Consider the following 17,834-nt stretch of genomic DNA (forward strand, 5'->3'; position numbering starts at 1 on the left):
AGTGGGGAGAGAGGGTATCACAGGATACAGGGCCGATGGAGATGAAGCTGGAAGGCCTTGCCGGGCCTTGCAGGCCTGGAGAGAGTTTGAGTTCTGGTGAGTGATAATGGGATGTTCTTCAATGTTTTTAAGCTGGGAGCGCCATGTTCCATTTGCATTTTAGAAAGCTCCATCGGGCTCCAGTTATGGAGACTGGATTAGGCAAGGATGGTCTGGAAGGGAACAGTCACGCTGCTCCAATAGTCTAGGCAAGAAATGATGGCGGACTAGGCTAGGGGGAGGAGAAAAGTGTAAAGACTGGACATCTACTTTGAAAGCGGAGATAAGGTGTGGAAGACGAGAGTGAGGGAACAATCAGAGATGAGCTGTGAGTTTTGACAGGGAAACCGAGATGATTGTGGCTCCTTTCATTGAAATGTAAGAGGATGAGCCCAGTTTTAAATATGCTGATTTCGTAATGTCCCTGGGATATACGAGTTAGCAGCTGCATATTAGAGTCTGAAGCCCAGAAGTAGAAATAAAGACATTATGCGCTACTGTGCGATATACGGTCACGTTGCAAGCATATGTGTGGCCGTTGATTGAGTGAGACCAAAGTGAGACTAGGAGGTGAATATAGGGAAGGATATTGAGGAATACATTTATTTCGTGTAGCTGACTCCAAACTTAAAAGTGCATCTGAATCGTGGGGGAAACTGTTAAAACGTACCGGGCCCCACCCTATGAGTTTCTCATTTAGAAAGTCTGACTTGAGGCCCGGGGGTTCGCATTTTGCTGGATGATTTAGATGTGGATGGACTGTGGACCACCACGCCCTTAGAAACGCTGATTTCAGAGAAGGGCAGGGGAAGAGAGAAGCTCAGGGAAATCTAAGGAAAGAGCAGCGGGAAGAAGAAGGACGAGAGGAAGGACTGCTCGTGGAGCGAAGAAGACAGCTCCAACAAGGGAGAAAGTGGTCCCTCTCACCAGCTCCCCACCAGCCTGCCTGCATCAGCCACCCCGAAGTGTAACAGCCCTGAAGGTCCCTGTTAAAATGGGAATGTGTCATCTAAAATGAGTCACACAATTTTGGCCCTTGCAGATCCACAGTCTTGGGTCCATATGTGTTTAAGAATTCAGAATTTGGGGGATATTGGAATTCCCTGGCCGTCCAGTGGTTAGGACTCCGAGCTTCCACTACAAGGGGCACAGGTTCGATCCCTGGTTGGGGAACTAAGATCCTGCACGCCGAGTGGTGAGACCAAAAAAAGAAAACTAAAACAAAAAGCAAAAAAAAAAAAAAAAAAGAATTTGGGGGATATTAGAAGGCTGCTTATTCCATGTATTATTTAAATCTCCAGCAGGGTCTGAAATAGCATCTAATTATCAGATGCAAAAATATTTCTGCAACAAAATGTATAAATATTTATACTAAGTGAAATAAATGAAGAGACTCACATCAGTTTAAGCCAGGTGACAAATGAAGCTAAGTCGGATCAAGTTTTTCCTAAGCTGAGTCACAAAAGCAAGCAAATAGGGACTTCCCTGGTGGTCCAGTGGTTAAGACTCTGCGCTTCCACTGCAGGGGGTGTGGGTTTGATCCCTGGCCGGGGAACTAAGATCCCGGGTGCTGCGACGTGTGGCCAAAAACAAACAAACAAAAAACCTTTTAGTTCTCAGAGCTTTATGGATTTCAAAAATGTAGATAAAAGTTCACGGATCTCTGCCACCTGGTCATGGCTTGCTATGGAATGTGTTTGTCAGACTACAGTTAAATTTGCTATAACATTTGTTCTGACAACACAAATTTATTCCTATACCATTGTTATGTTAGGGAATAGTTTGAGCATCATCAAATTTCACATTTGTTTTTGCACAGTTTTTTCTGCAAGAAACACTAGGTGAACACAGAAAACTGCATCCCACTGAACCAACAAGGTAGGAATACACAAAACGCACACATCTCAGACTATCGACTACCTGAATTCATCACATGTGTTATTCTATGAGGTTGTTTTCTGTTCTTTCACACTTATGAGCTTTTCTATACAAACACCCATTCAACATCCCAAACCTGTCTAAGAGTCCTGATTCAAAATGCCAAGCAGTGCACACACAAAGGAAAGTACCACATACACTTGAAGATATCAAATGGAAATCACCAAACCCTGCAAAAGTGGTTCCTTTTCATGCTAGTAGTGGCTGTTTCAGTTGTTTTAAACATCAGTACAATGTTCCAAAGCTTTTAGCTGTCCAGTGAAACTACAAGGAAATGAGAAAGCCACAAAAGAATTTTTAGCCATCATATAAAAATTAATTGAAGGAAGTTATACATTAGATTTTTAATTTTGATGAAAGTTTTTATTATAAACAAATGCCTGGAAAGATCTGCATGTCAAAGGTAGAAAACCATGCTCCAAGATTCCAAGCTGTGAATGATCACTTAACTGTCGTCTTTGGATCACAAACTGAGGACAGTTAGCTACACCCATTCACATCCTAGTATTACAACTTTTTGTTGACTTCAGAAAACCCTCCTTCTGGCACTTCACAGTAACTCACAAGAGGCAACCCTTCCAATGTCCACTTCTTCAAGTAAACACCAACTGTTTTTCAAAATAAAGTGCCATATGTATTGTAGTATTTATGAATTTCATAACCATTTGACATGGTAAAATTTTTATTAAGTTCTTATCTTTTTATGTATCACTGACAAAGATTTTGAATGCTGTCCCTTTAATCCCATTTTCCCATAAGTTCTATGGTTTTTATTGTGCAATTACGCAGAGCATGGATACTCTCAGGAGTGCATATAGATCACATTATAACAGAACTGACTGTACCTCTGGCGTTCAACAAGATCTTAAAGGAATGTGATATAGAACGAATAAATCTTGATGGGGAGAAGGGTAGAAAATAATCTTAATGGTCAACTGTAATGCCCCCACTCCTACCGAAAATGCGTATGACATATAATTGAAATACAATAATCAGAAAATCTAATAAGTCATTTATCTCTGAGTGATGGATGGAGAGTAATTCATTGTCTTTATTCCTTAATGAATATTCCAAGTATTCTGCAATTAGTATCTATTATCTTTATAATCACAAGTAAACGAAAAATTGTTGGGTTTTATTATTTTCTTGTTTCTTTTTTTTAAAATTTTTATTTATTTATTTATGGCTGTGTTGGGTCTTCGTCTCTGTGCGAGGGCTTTCTCTAGTTGTGGCGAGCGGGGGCCACTCTTCATCGCGGTGCGCAGGCCTCTCATTATCGCGGCCTCTCTTGTTGCAGAGCAGAGGCTTCAGACGCGCAGGCTCAGTAATTGTGGCTCACGGGCCTAGTTGCTCCGCGGCATGTGGGATCTTCCCAGACCAGGGCTCGAACCCGTGTCCCCTGCATTGGCAGGCAGACTCTCAACCACTGCGCCACCAGGGAAGCCCTATTTTCTTGTTTCTTTTGACATCTGGATCCCAACCAAGCAATCTAGGCTCAGGTAGGAAATGACAGTTGTGGTAACCCCACGTTACTGGATGCCTGCGCTGGGGGTGATAGTGCATCGAAAAATCAAGCTTTCTTTTCTTCACAATTTTGCCCTGGTCCAGCCCTGCCCAACCCTTAACCCTCAAGCCCATCCAGGCTTCCCTGGTACCAGGTTCAGAGCCTCCTCTCAAGGGGGCTAGAATTGGCTAGACTTCCTTTCCAGATCTCCTGTCATCTATTGGACCAATCGCTAAAAGGGGATTGTGAACGTCAAAACCAAATACCAATCTCCAGGTCTTAGATCCTATCCTCTTTCTTAGAAAATCCAACCTTAATCCAGTTTGCATTTTTCCGCAAAAGCAGCTTATTCGCTAATGGAACAGTCAGATTCCTCCACTTGTTCATTTGTTCACACAGATAAAGCTGCCTGGGAGACCACCTGTATCGGAAGGACAGCTGACTAAAGGGCTGTTTATTCTGAAAATAGATTTTCAGGATAGTTCTCAGGATTTTGCACATGTCAATGTCACTTTTCCATAGAACAACATGTAGCCTCCACAAGGTAGTTTCCTTGTATTCTGTGGAAGTCCCACCGAACGGAGGACAGAAATAAAATGTGTTAGTCCCTGAAGCTGTGAGGTTTCACCTCTCCCTCCCCCGACCTGACACACAGACACCGAAACTATTCACCCAGTATCTAGAATTTGCCAATTCAGAAATCTATGTTGGGCCCAGTTCTAAAGTAATTATTCAGATATAACTCCCAGTGATGTTAAAGGGAATTTGATCAAGGAAAAAAACTACTAAATCACGCTGCAAACACAAAATATATTAGGTAGTTAATTTACAAACTAGAGCGATTTCTGCAAAGTAGCTAACGTTTCCCTTCTCAGAAAGATGGAAAATTTTAAAATGCTGAATAAAATTTGAGGCACCATTTGCTTGTACTTGATACTATTTTGTCTCCTTTCCTACCTTGTCAATGTCTAACAGTGAAGGTGTACATAAGAAGCTGTTTTATAATATAATGACAGCATAGGAAAGACTTCCGAAAGGAAAAAAAAAAGTTTTAAATGAAAAAATTCTTTCACCGGCTTCTTTATCTGGGACATCCCAAACTTAATTAAAGTACTTGACCTATTACCATCAGCTATATCCACAGTATGATAAACCAACTTTTGGAGCTGAAGTGAACTTTAGCACTTGGAAATGGTCTTGCTTTCTTTATATGGGAAGAAAGCCTGCCCAACAAAGTGCATGAAAATTTTTGTGTCATAATAATGAGTTCTTCTATGCCCCTAAGGCTGAGTTTGAGGAGAACCCTTGTATAGTTAGATATTTAAGAGCTCATAGTCAAGTAACACAGTCCTAAATGGGGAGGAGGAGGGATAGTGGTAGAGGAAGAAAAGTCAAGTGATTCATGATGCTGTAGATCCATGCAGGGTGCACTTAGAAACTTTCATCCTCTGTCCTTTGTACGCTCTTTTCGTGTGTGCTCTTATCCATTCAGCACATTATGACACACTTCAGAATATTAAGTTAATTTTTACTATCCCTGGTCTGGTCTATAGGGGTTACTGAGTTATTGTTTTGATTAAATTAGTTATTTCTTTCCAACAACTTGTGTAGCTAATCTAGTGTTTCATTGACTTAAGCAAATTTTTTTTAATATAAATTTATTTATTTATTTATTTATTTATTTATTTATTTATGGCTGTGTTGGGTCTTCGTTTATGTGCGAGGGCTTTCTTTTAGGTGCGGCGAGCGGGGGCCACTCTTCATCGCGGTGCGCGGGCCTCTTACTATCGCGGCCTCTCTTGTTGTGGAGCACAGGCTCCAGATGCGCAGGCTCAGTAGTTGTGGCTCACGGGCCCAGTTGCTCCGTGGCATGTGGGATCTTCCCAGACCAGGGCTCGAACCCGTGTCCCCAGCATTGGCAGGCAGATTCTCAACCACTGCGCCACCAGGGAAGCCCAACTTAAGCAATGTTTAATTTTTTTACCCATTGGAACAGTAAGCCTAAGCACACTTAGCCTCTGAGTAGGAAACCCAGACTATGCATTCTGTCCCCAAGATTATCTCTGTCTCATAGGGAGAATAGGAAAATAATCAAATCAATCCAAAGAACTTCCAGACTTCTGAGGAATGCTGGAATCAGCCCTGATGAGCCCTTACTCATCTTTCTCCCAGTCCTGGAGAGATGACTCAGTCATAAGATGATTCACCATTGTGTCACAGGCAATTATAAAAATACCCCTGTGCGTGTGGTTTAAAAACAAAGTTCAGAGGTCAGGCTCATGAAGTAAATTTCATGTAGACCTAGACTCCATATTCTATTACTGCAAAACGAGGTCAGCTTTCAGCCTCTTCTTATTGCTAAAAACTATTCTGAAGTCCATCTAATATGGCCTCTTCTAAGAAAAGCTGGATCAGTTGGACATTCACTAGAACAGAGCCAGAAAAGCTGGAAGCCAGATATGAAGAGAGCAGGCAAAAGAAAATGATACAGCTCTGCTGTACTGAGTGCCTACTATGTGCTCTGTTTTACACGTTAGGAAACTAGGGCCCAGAGATGCTCAGTCCTGCCTGAGGTCACACAGCCATAAACTACAGAGGCGGGACTCAAGGTGAGGTCAGTCTAGCCCCAAAGTGTTTCCACTGCACTTTGGTGGATAGCTTTACAGAAATGTACCTTCACAACTCTAAATGATGTTATTTCCCACCCAAGCTTCTTCACCCTTTAGGAGGCAATTATCAAATAGCCCTGTGCTTTGGGGCCTGGGCTCTGGTGGCAGATAATCTGACATTTATTAATGTATGACCCAGAGCAAGTCGAATAAATTCTTTAAGCCTTGGTACTTACATTTTTTTAATATAAATATTTTATATGATTTATAAATATGTATGTCAAAGGGTGGTTGTGGAGATTAGATGTGATAATGTTCTTAAGGTCTGAGTACATACTAAGTATTCTATAAGGGACCATTATTATTAACTACTATTATTTTTCACTGACTTAATGACTCCAGAGATATGGTATTTTTACCACATCATTGCAAAGGGTTAATAACCCTCTCTCTCTCCTCCTCTCTCTCTCTCTCTTTCTTTCTAATTTACTTTTAATTTTTTATTAGCCTTTTTTTTTCTTTGAAATTTTATATGTAACTTTTTATTGTAGAAAATTTCAAGCATAAATTAGAGATTAGAAACTCAAATACCCATCACTCAGCTTCAACAGTTATCAACTTGTTGCTAATCGTCTAAAGGTTAACACTAGGTAGGAAAAATCTTTTTCAGTTTACTTGTTATATAGAATCACTTGAGTTTCTCTTAGTAAAATCTCAAACATCCCAGGAATTATTTTCAAATGCAGAAATACTGCTCACAGTTACTTCCCTTCCGTTTATTTAAAAAAAAAAATGTAGCCCGTGATTTTTGGAATCATGGTTTATAAGCAGAGAAGACTTTACAAATGATATATGATCCATCAAATTCTCAAACTCAGCATGGAATCTAGACAAGTATATGAACTCCAGAAGGGTCTAAGATCTCTGAAAAGTTTACAAATCCTCTAGGAAGTTTTTTCATGAATCTGATCCAAGTGTTGGATTCTAAACAAAATACAAAGAAAATGAGTTAAACCAAACTTTGTCTCCTAGTTAGAACAATTCCCCATAGCTCTATCATTGAAAATTGGGCCTTTGTCTTCAAATGTGGGCATCCAAAGTTTAGGTTGTTGGTGCAGAACCACAGAAGTTATTGCAAACCACATCTCATGGACTCCGAAAATGATTTCTTAGTAATGGGGAACTAATTATGTGATTACTAGACTCCCTTCATGTGCCATTAGTCATATGAAGCTGAAAAATATGCCTGTTTTCAAAGCAAATTGTTCATTTTGAATTGTGCCTTAAAATGTAGACTCTCATCTATAGGTCTAAACTGAAAAACACAAGACAAATTTTCAATTAAAACTTCTAAACAGCCATTTTTAGCCAGGCCAGAGAATGGTTTGAGATGACTTGGGGAATCTTCTAAATGGGAGACAGGAATGAAAAGACTGGAGTCTTCTGCATATTTTCTTCCTTTCCTACAAATGCTTGAGGGGAATTCAAATTGCAGCCACTTTTTTTCCCATAACTCAGAAAAACACAGCATAAGGATTATTTCCCCTGACAAACCCGTGGTTCACCAAGCTATTGGCTCCACTTCTCTGATAATGACAGCTGACCTCATTTTCCAATCCAGATGCTCAGGCTCATCCTTCCAAAGTGGTTATAGCCCTCAAACTAGGAAGACTACAGCAGAGCTGGGAACAGGGCCTGGGAGAGTTTATCCTCAGCAGAAGGAAGAAAACCCACCCACATGTGGTGTAAAGAAGAGAAACACCACCACCCCCCTCCCCCAAAAAGCAGTGAGGGGTTGGGGGTGGAGGAAATAGAATATGGCTGTAAGAGAAGCCAGGGAGAATGAGAGACTCCAAAACTTGCTAGGTCAAGAACTCCTTAGGGCACAAACCACATCCCATTCATTTCTGTAACCACAGTGCTTGGCACACAGTAGGAATGCAATGAATGTTTGCTAAATCCAATTTAATTGAAATGAGAAGAAACAGATTGACCCCTAAATGTAGCTGGCAGTGTCTCTAAACATAATTAATTCTGGAGGTTCTCGAAATCATCTGAGAGTTACTTGCAGGCTCAGTAATAATTTTCATCTAATGACAGCTCCTTAGACCAGATATGAATTTCATTAAACGAGTCAGCATGCCAGCAGCTAGAACATGAGCAAAATGTTAAAGAAGATCTGTATATCGCCAGGGTCAGGGGACAGAACAGGATATAGGTTAATTACGCTCTCTCAAGCTTTCGCGGTATGGAGTTTGTTTCCTAGAACAGGAGCGATCTCTTTCAGATGGGAATCAGGGTGATAACAAGTACTATTCTACCGGAGTGTGTGTGGCCAGGACACGAGCTGCTAACTTCAGGGATGCTCAGTTGTGGCCAAGTCTGGGCTGTGCAGGCACACCCTGGAGTGTGCAGCACAAAAACTGCACGTACTGGGCCTGCAGGTGATGTCAGCCAAACTGAAATTAATTGCTCAGGTTGGGCTTTGGTCCCCTTTAAACCAACTCTATGAGGCAGTCTCCTTTCTACAGTGACGTTTACTGTTTTAAGTTCCAAATAGCACTCAAGTTCGATCTTGTTTCAGCACCAAACTTTTCATTCAGGTGTGGCCTCAGTAGAGCTGATAACAATTCCACACTTTCCCTGACCTTGTCCCAACTTTCCTGTAAACAGGTCAAGAGATGGAAAAAAAATGCAGAATGGTAACCTAATACCAACTCCAACTCTGGGGCGGCTGCTAAGTTGCTCTGTTGTGTCTCGAGGAATGCTTTCTGCTACGACTTTAATGTAGTCAAAAGAAAGGATGTGACACTGGAGGTCTAAGAGACAGCACTGTAAACTGCATCTTCTTTTCATAAGCTGAAGGTGAGCCTTACACCAATAAACATCTGGCCCTCCCATTGTTTCACCTCTGAGTATCAGGAAGTTTTGGTAGTAGAGACAATGTGAAATGCTAGAGACAAAAATAGTTACTTGAATCAGTACAAGTTACGCCGGCTGTGTTGATTTAAGACGCTCTGTTAGCTACTGTACCAAGTCAGGGCTTGATTTCTTTTTGTTGTGTTTGCTTCCTTCCCAAGTGAACAAATTTTAAAAGTACAAGACCGGAAACTGGAGAGTACATAAGCCAGGTAGGTGGGATTTAATTAGTTAAACCTTTAAGCTTTACAGAAAGTTAGACTTTTAGGGGACAAAAAATTGCTGACTGGAGGCTTAAACTCCATGCTTTCATCTCTGCGATGACAGCTAATTAAATATGTCTTTACAATATCTTAGATTTGGTACTCTGCATGAAGAAGCATAGCCTGGCATTGTGTAAAAAGAATTTTCTATGTTTCCAAATGCTGTTTGGTAAAGATATATTTCTTTTATAATATGAAAAAATTAAAGTATGCTTTATTAACTATTTGAAAAGTGATCCTTCAGGAAAAACGTGTGGAACAGATGAAAGATCCTTTGATTCAAATTGAATGAGTTTGGGTTCAAGTTCTAGCTCTGTCACCTCCTAGCTCCATGAAATTGGAAAAGTTCTTTACTTCTGTGAATTGCTGTTTTCTCCCCTGTAACATAGTGAGTGATAACACTACCCTCTTCACAGAGTTGTGATGGGGATTAAAACAGTAAAAAGTGCCTAACACTTACTAGCCACTCAGCACATGACAGCTATGGCTATGACATTAACTAAAGAACTCCCTTCATCCCACTACTGTTGTAAAGAAAAAGCCAACGCCATTTTGCAAGAGAGCATTGTTAAAAGACAAGCTAGGGACTTCCCTGGTGGTGCAGTGGTTAAGAATCCACCTGCCAGTGCAGGGGATACGGGTTCCATCCCTGGTCCAAGAAGATCCCATGTTCTGCGGAGCAACTAAGCCAGTGCGCCACAACTACTGAGCCTGCACTCTAGAGCCCACGAGCCACAACTACTGAGCCCACATGCCACAACTACTGAAGCCTGCATGCATAGAGCCCGTGCTCCACAACAGGAGAAGCCACCGCTATGAGAAGCTGGTGCACCGCAACAAAGAGTAGCCCCCGCTTGACACAACTAGAGAAAGCCTGCGCTAAGCAATGAAGACCCAATGCAGCCAAAAAAAAAAAGACAAGCTAATTCTATATAACCATATATTTTTTAAATGCTAGTTGAAAAGCACAGTACTGATATGAAAGAGCATTTTTAAAGACTGTACAATTGGGTAAAAAGAGCCAGGAGGCCGTGGCAGCCCTGAGAAGGGGAACAATCTCAGGCAAGTTTCCTTGTACCTCAGTCTCCTCATCAGTCACACTGAAATGATAAGGCCATCCTGACCTACCCCAGGCAATGTTGTGAGGATCAAATGAGAAAAACACATAAAAGAGCTTTGAAAGGTAAACAGTCTATACGAACAGTAGATGGATGCTATTATAATTCCATAATTTGAAAGTATACATACATATTAATATCTACTCAGAGTTCAGTCTTGCTTTTGAAACATAACCTACCTAACGGACAGCCCCAAAACAAAACAAAATAAAAAAAAGATTTTGATTGGTGTAAAAAAAAAAAAATTTCCTGAAAAATAGGATGAGAAAAGTGTCCTATTTCTATATATGCTTTTATAAAAGATTCAGATAATGTAGTATATATTGGTTCTCTGTATGTTCCAGAAAATTTGCAAAAATACCAACATATCTATAAAATCGAACAGGCAAACAAGCATTACATGCAACAAAAACACACTGGCTTTTCTAGAATCTTAACTAATAGAACTCTTGTTTATTCATCATACACAGTCTTCTTGTTTTATTTACTTATTTCTTATGAATGAACGATTCAGATACGGAAGGTCCCTGCAGACAAGGATGCTGGGACATGCCTTCACACATGGCTGGTGAATAATTGATTTAAAATAATCACTTTAAATGATACACATACATTGCTGGTGTCAGGTTCGTTGTTACTAGCCTTTGGAAAGCAATATGGCAAAATCTATTAAGAGCCATAAAAATGCCCATATATTTTCACCAGTCATCACACCCCGGGGGTTTATTCTAAGGAAATAATTCGTACACAAAGTTGTTTGTGGCAGTTTCATATGTAAAAGTGAAATCACTTAAATGTTCAACCATGGTTGTAACAAACAGTAATTATAAAGATAATGCAGTGACCCAGAACCATATTAATTTAAAAATTATTAAACTACAAATAAAAAATATAAAATGGTATCCAAACATGATTTCAAGTCTGTAAAATTTTGGTATGTGAAGAATGACCAGAAAAATATGCAAAAACAAAAAATAAGGTGTTAAGAAGGTATGATACATAATTTTTAAATTTTTTCTTAACTATGCTATTTTTCACAAGTAAAAGAAATAAATATCAACTGAAATATTTTTCATTTGAATAGAGCTGTAAAGATATAAAAACACTGGCATTAACTTATTCGATTTTCACAGCAACCCTGGAGAGGTGGCGAGGGTGTAGCCAACGTCACTTGACAAATGGAGTACCTAAGGCTCAGAGAGAGCCAGTTTTGTCTGGAGTCCCTCTTGGCAAGTGGCTGAGCCAGGGCTTGAACCAAGTCTGCCTCTTGACCCTTACTCCAGTGACCTGTCCCCAAAGTCCCTGAATCTGACCAAGCCTCTAGATCCAAATACCAATTCATAAGAAATACAGACAGAAGGTAGAGGAATATGTTAGGTACATGGCAAGGATACAATCCACAAAATTCAGACTGTGAAAAATTCTACAGGCCAAACGGTCTCATTTCTTCAACAAATAAATCATATCACATGAAGAGAGAGAGAAAGAGAGGGAGACATATAGATTAAAGAGACAAAAAACATATCAACAAATCATGTGTGAACTGCATTTGGACACTGATTTCAATAAGCTATAAAAACGATAGGAAATTTGTGAGAAAATTGCAAATTATACTGACTAGGTATTTGATGATATTAAAGAATTATTGTTAATTTTTAAAGATATGATAATGGTATTGTGAGTTTTTATTGAGGCTTTAATTTTTTGAGATACATGCTTAATTATTTATGGATGAAATAATATGATGCCTGGGATTTGCTTCAAAATAATATGGGAGGGGGAATGGAGGATTTAGGTGAAATAAGAGTGTTCATGAGTTGAAGCTGTGTGGTGATGGATACATGGGCATTCATTATACTATTCTATTTGTATTTGTTTTAAAATCTTCCTTAATAAGAGGGTTTTTTTAAATAAATGGTATCAATATATGTTAGTTTCCCTCTTCCACTTCTCCCATTAGTAGAGTGAAAGTTTAATACGATAACCTGGGTTTAAAGAGAAAAGGTATAGCTGCATAACTTTTTAAATATGTAGAGCGAAAGATACCTTTGGTAGGCTACAGAGTAGAGCACATTGAATGAAACCACCTGTTGCTTTTCCTTAAATTTAAATGTTGTTTCTCTGTGTTTAAAAGATTAAAATAGAGAGAAATAAAGAAAATGGCATGGATGAAAGGAAGGAGGAAAGAAGGAAGAACATGAAAGGGTCGGCATAATATTATAATATAAACTAGTATCTGAATTTGAATAGGTCACTTGAAAATAATCAAGTACGGCTGGGGAACTGTGTATACGATGAAATCATGGTCTTGGAGATTGAATGGGCATCAGGTTTTCAGTCAGACAGATCTGGGTTCTTATGCACTGCAAGTGTCAGGCCTAATGACTTATGTTCTCTGAACCTCAGTTTCCTCATCTGTAAGAGGAAGGGTAATCACGCCCACCTTGCAGAGTTTGTGCAGAGATGAGACAAGGCATGTGGGATGCCTGGCCCACAGAGATCCATTAGTAAATAATAGCCTGCCTCTTAGTCTAGTGAGGCCAAAGACCTTGCTGACCAAAGATGTCAGATGAGAGCTCACTTGGCCAATGGGCACTAGGAAGTCCTGCATTCATGGTTCCATGGCTTACCTAAAACATTGCCACTCAGCCATGAGATCTGCAGCCCAACTGTCCATTCACCTGCTGCCATCTGTAAAGCAAAGAGTTGCCAAAGTCTCTACACAATGCCTCTGAACACTAAAAGAGACTAGCGTGTTGACTGGGAATAAGTGACCTATTTAACCCCGAACATTTGGGCTAGAATTTTTGCATCCTCAGAACATACATCAGCAACAAATATTTGGCTAAAATATTTTCTTTCTGTGATAAAGTCAGTTTCACACTGGCTTATGAAACTCCAAACCCCCATGTATATGCCAGTACCCAGCCAATGTATTCATTTACCATCACGTGGACTTGGGACAGGGAAGGAGCATGGATGCTCAACATATTCAGGCCCAAAGGCCATGGCTTTCTAAGGGAATTTCTGGGTACTTCCTGTCATTTGATCTTTCCACAATTATGCCACAAGGTTTGTTATTTTTGTTCAATTGGTGCCAAGTGCCAAACACAAAAATGAGAAGCTCTAAGAGCACCAAATAATCAGTTTCTTTTCTTAAATTATATTATTGTCATTATTATTACTACCAAAGTAACACATATTCTCTGTATCTTAAAATTCAGATAAACAGGGGACTTCCCTGGTGGTCCAGTGGGTAAGACTCCGTGCTCCCAATGCAGGGGGCCCGGGTTCGATCCCTGGTCGGGGAACTAGATGCCACAACGAAGAGCCTGCATGCTGCAACTAAGAAGTCCTCATGCTTCAACGAAGATCCCGAGTGCCGCAACTAAGACCCAGCGCAGCCTAAATAAATAAATATATATTTTTTTAAATTTAGATAAACAAAAAGAAGAAAATTAAATTTCCTGCTATCCCACAACCCATAGGTAACTAATGCTAGCATTTTAACGTTTTGGAATTGATCTTCCAATTCTTCTATATGTATCTACCTTTTTCTCTACTTTATCTTTCCATTTTTCCCAAAGATGGGATAATATTGTACCACAGTTTTATAATCTTTTTTTCACATAACAGCATATGAAACTTTTCCATTATCGTCTACTGCATCATTTTTGTTTTTACTGCGTCATTTTTAATAGCTATGAACTATTCCATTGTATGGACATATTATAATGTATTTAATAATCCCCTATATTGGGTACTAGATGCTTCCAATTTTTTACTAACATAATCTAGTTTCTAAAAATAATTTTAAAATATTAATGAGAGAGTTGGAAATTTCTACTTTAGTAGGTCCAAACCTAAACCTGATATCCAAATAGGCTAAATGCCACCAAGAAAGCTTAGATCTAAAGTTCAAAACCCCTTTGAACTCTGGCGATTCCATTCAAGTGCCTCAGAAGGCCTGCACCTGTGCGGCCGCCTCCCCAGCTCTACCGGAATTCCCGAGGGGACCAATGCTACGCGATGGAGCAGGCAGCTTTGTTTTTCCAGAATCCTGTAGGAGCATTCATCTTGGGGTTCAAGCAATGTCATGTTTGCAAAGCCTGAGTCAGAATCTCTACCACCCACCAAATGAAAAGTACTTTTACTATAGCTTTGTTTCAAGTTTTGCCACAAAAATAAAAGGAATGTAGGGGAGGGTAAGAGAAACTACCAAACTTTAGTCATCTTTTCATTTCCAGTTGGGTGTTACATCTCCTTCTGCTTCTTGGATTCTCAGCACCAACTCCCATCAGTCACTGGAGCTGCTTTGACTCTCACGCAATCCTAGACATCCAACCTTATACTCTAGGTGGTTTCGTCCAAAAGGAAATGTCTCTTGAACAAAAGCAGCAAACCAGGAAGCAACTGTGAAAATAAGTCAGCCCTGGCTGGGGTAGAACGTCCTTGCCAGAATGCTGGCTTTTTCCAGTGTTGATGTTTCTGTACAAACAATGTAAAGCACAAAAGCTGGCAACAAGGATTCATTCTAAGGAAAGGTGAAAAAATACGTGTGTGTGTAAATATATACATATTTCTTCACAGATATTTTGGAAACATGAGGTCCAAAGGAATGGTTAGTGGTTTATGGGGGAGAAAGAGAATGAGAGGACCTAGGGACAGAGAGAGAGGGAGGGCAAGACACACGAGGACAATTACTGGGCGGCCAAAAAAACGATGTAGAGAATTTTCTGCTAAACCTGGATTATCTCACTGCTTTTGAGTGTTTGCAATAAATACTTTTTTTTTTTTCTCCAAGCAAATTAGTTACCAGAAAAATATCCTGCCTCCCAGCCCCTTGCTCTCCCTGACAGTACCTGTCAAAAAGATAAGATCTTTCAATGAATTAAAGAAGGTGAAAGGCCAATCCCTCCCAGGCATCTGGCTGTGATTTACATCAGTATAATTATATCTTCTATTGCTGTGGGAAATTGACTATACCTACAGGGAAATGCTACTAGTATATAGGAAGTTTCTTTTTTAATTACTACAGAATGCAAATCTGCAACTTTATTTTTGGACCAATCTCATATTGTGCTTCGGTGGGGGGAGTATGGTCCATAAACATGGAGATATTTTTTTCTTCATGAATAAAAATCTCAAGATAGAATTGGGTTAGTACTAAAGAGAAAAGGAAACCAAAAGATTAATATTAATTCCAGTAATTCTTTAATGTGAATGTGCATGTACTTGCACATTCTGGGAGGGGGTTATGTCTTAAATCCCACAAATCTTTCTCTATGTTTTATTTCCTTACACAAGATTGCTTACCAAACAGATTGTGCCCTTGCAGTTGTTCTTTAAATCACATTTAATCTGAGCTTTTGATGAGTATCATCATCTGTTTGAGGTTTTGCTTCTTTGCATCATGTTCTGCTTTTCTATCTTATGTACCCTAGAATGTTATCACACACACACGTACATAAAAAAACATGCCGATGTGTACACCCACAGATACATGTACACATATAAAATATTTTTATTTAGGCAGAGTCCTGTCTACGTTCTTCATTTTTCATTGAAGAAGTGAACCAACTTTAATTATTAACTGGTTCTTCTCAATTTCAACATTACTCTCATGCGATGTCTTAATTTAAAAACACAGGCTGTGCAGCTTACTGCCTGGGATAAATTGAGGAAAGAAAGAAAGAGAGAGAGAGAGAGAGAGAAAGAGGGAGGGAGGGAGGAAGGAAAGAAGGAAGAAAACAAGGAAAGGAAGGAAGGAAGGAAGGAGGGAAGAAAAGAAAGAAAGAAAAAGAAAGAAAGAAAGAAAGAAAGAAAGAAAAGAAAGAAAGAGGAAGGAAGGAAGAAAGAAAAAGAAAGAGAGAAGGGAAGGAAGAAAGAGAAAGGGAGAGAGGGAGGGAGGGAGGAAGGAAGGAAGGAAAGAAGGAAGGAAGAAAAGAAGGAAGGAAGGGAGGGAGGCTCTGTAAATGTAATTAATGCTAACTCAGCTGCCCCTCTTGTCTCATAAATATTCTAATTTTGTCATATAGGAATGATCATTAGAATCTAGTCCACAGCCTAGCTGGGTTAGTTTAAGAACTGATCTGATATGATCAGTTCTTAATGATTTATAACCACTTAAGCTAATTTAAACTATCTATTTAGACTCTGGTATGTTTTTTTAATCCAGATTACCTCAATGGCATCATTTGATGGACTTTTAATGGATTTTTCAAAAAATTCAGTAAATCTGAGCCTCCAAATTGTAAGCTTTCTGAAAGGAAATTCCAAATCTACCCCAGTTACAAATGTATCATTGTGACACTGGACCCGCCCCAATCACTTGCCATCAGACATCATCTGATCTATGTGTTGTTTAGACTAGAGATCACAAACTGTCTCAGGCTAATGCAGAAAGCTAGCAATCTGGAATATATGGGCTAAATGTGATTTGCTTTATCTATGTTCAGAGCTAGAACTCATCTTGTTCCACCTTCTTATTTACAGGTGAGAAAAATTGAAGCCTGAAGATGTTACATAATGTTCCCAATTTCCAAGGGTAACACAATGGTAAAATTGGGACCATGACTCAAGCCTCCTCAATCTCAAACCAATTTTCACATTATCTTCTACGATGGAATATTTTACACATCAAGCTTCCTGTGGAAGGTTATCACTCATTTTGGCAACGAGTTTCTCATAGAGATTTCAGTGTCTCTTTGGTGCGAGATATGTTCTGGCAGACCTTATTTTCCAAAGATGGCTGCAACACTATCCCCCATCTCACATGCTCTTGTTACAATGTATTGAAGTTCCTCCCATCAAGATGTGGGGTTTATGTCCCATTCCCTTATATCTGTCTGGGCTTTTGCCTATTGCAGAAGTGATGCTATGCGACTTCTGACAATAATCTTAAAACGTGATATAGTTTCCCACTGGTTCTTCTGGAATATTCACCCCAGGACATAACTACCATGCTGTAAGGATGCCTAAGCAGCTAGACATAGAAGCTCCATGAAGATGTCCTGGCCGGTAGACCCAGCTGGGTTCCCAGGCTACTGCCAGCATCAATTACTAGATATGTAAGTGAATGAGCCTTCAACAGTTGATTTCTGCCCCCTGACATCGTCACCCCCATCTCTGGATCCATTGACTCCTGGCTGCAATCACATCCTTTGTTGCTCACAGGGTACTGAGAAAGGGAAGGGGAACAGGCAAGACTCCAAGGTAAGGACAGTCCAACTTTTCCCTACTTCTTCCTCACCCTGTCCTCTGCTACTATGGGAAGGCTCAGCAGGAGCTACTTGGGTCCCCTCTTTTCTTGTCTCCAACCATTTACTTTTTCTTCCATGGCTAGCTCTTCTCTCCCTAAAGATTCCGTTCAAATAACCTCTTTTTCCAAAAAGCCTCCCTTGAGCCTTTCACCTGGAATAGCACCCATATGCACCAACTAAGA

At 39.8% G+C, this 17,834-nt stretch overlaps 1 long non-coding RNA gene across 1 annotated transcript; it reads left to right on the forward strand.

The window, feature by feature from the left end:
- Positions 1-2,694: 2,694 nt before the first annotated feature.
- On the forward strand, positions 2,695-16,225 carry LOC309629827. Its single transcript, XR_014245248.1, has 3 exons — positions 2,695-5,102; positions 5,431-9,221; positions 13,615-16,225. It is a non-coding gene; the product is annotated as an uncharacterized lncRNA (long non-coding RNA).
- The last annotated feature ends 1,609 nt before the right edge of the window (positions 16,226-17,834 follow it).

Source organism: Balaenoptera borealis (genome assembly GCF_965194805.1).
Source record: "Balaenoptera borealis genome assembly, chromosome: 5".
In the NCBI taxonomy this organism is placed as follows: Eukaryota; Metazoa; Chordata; class Mammalia; order Artiodactyla; family Balaenopteridae; genus Balaenoptera; species Balaenoptera borealis.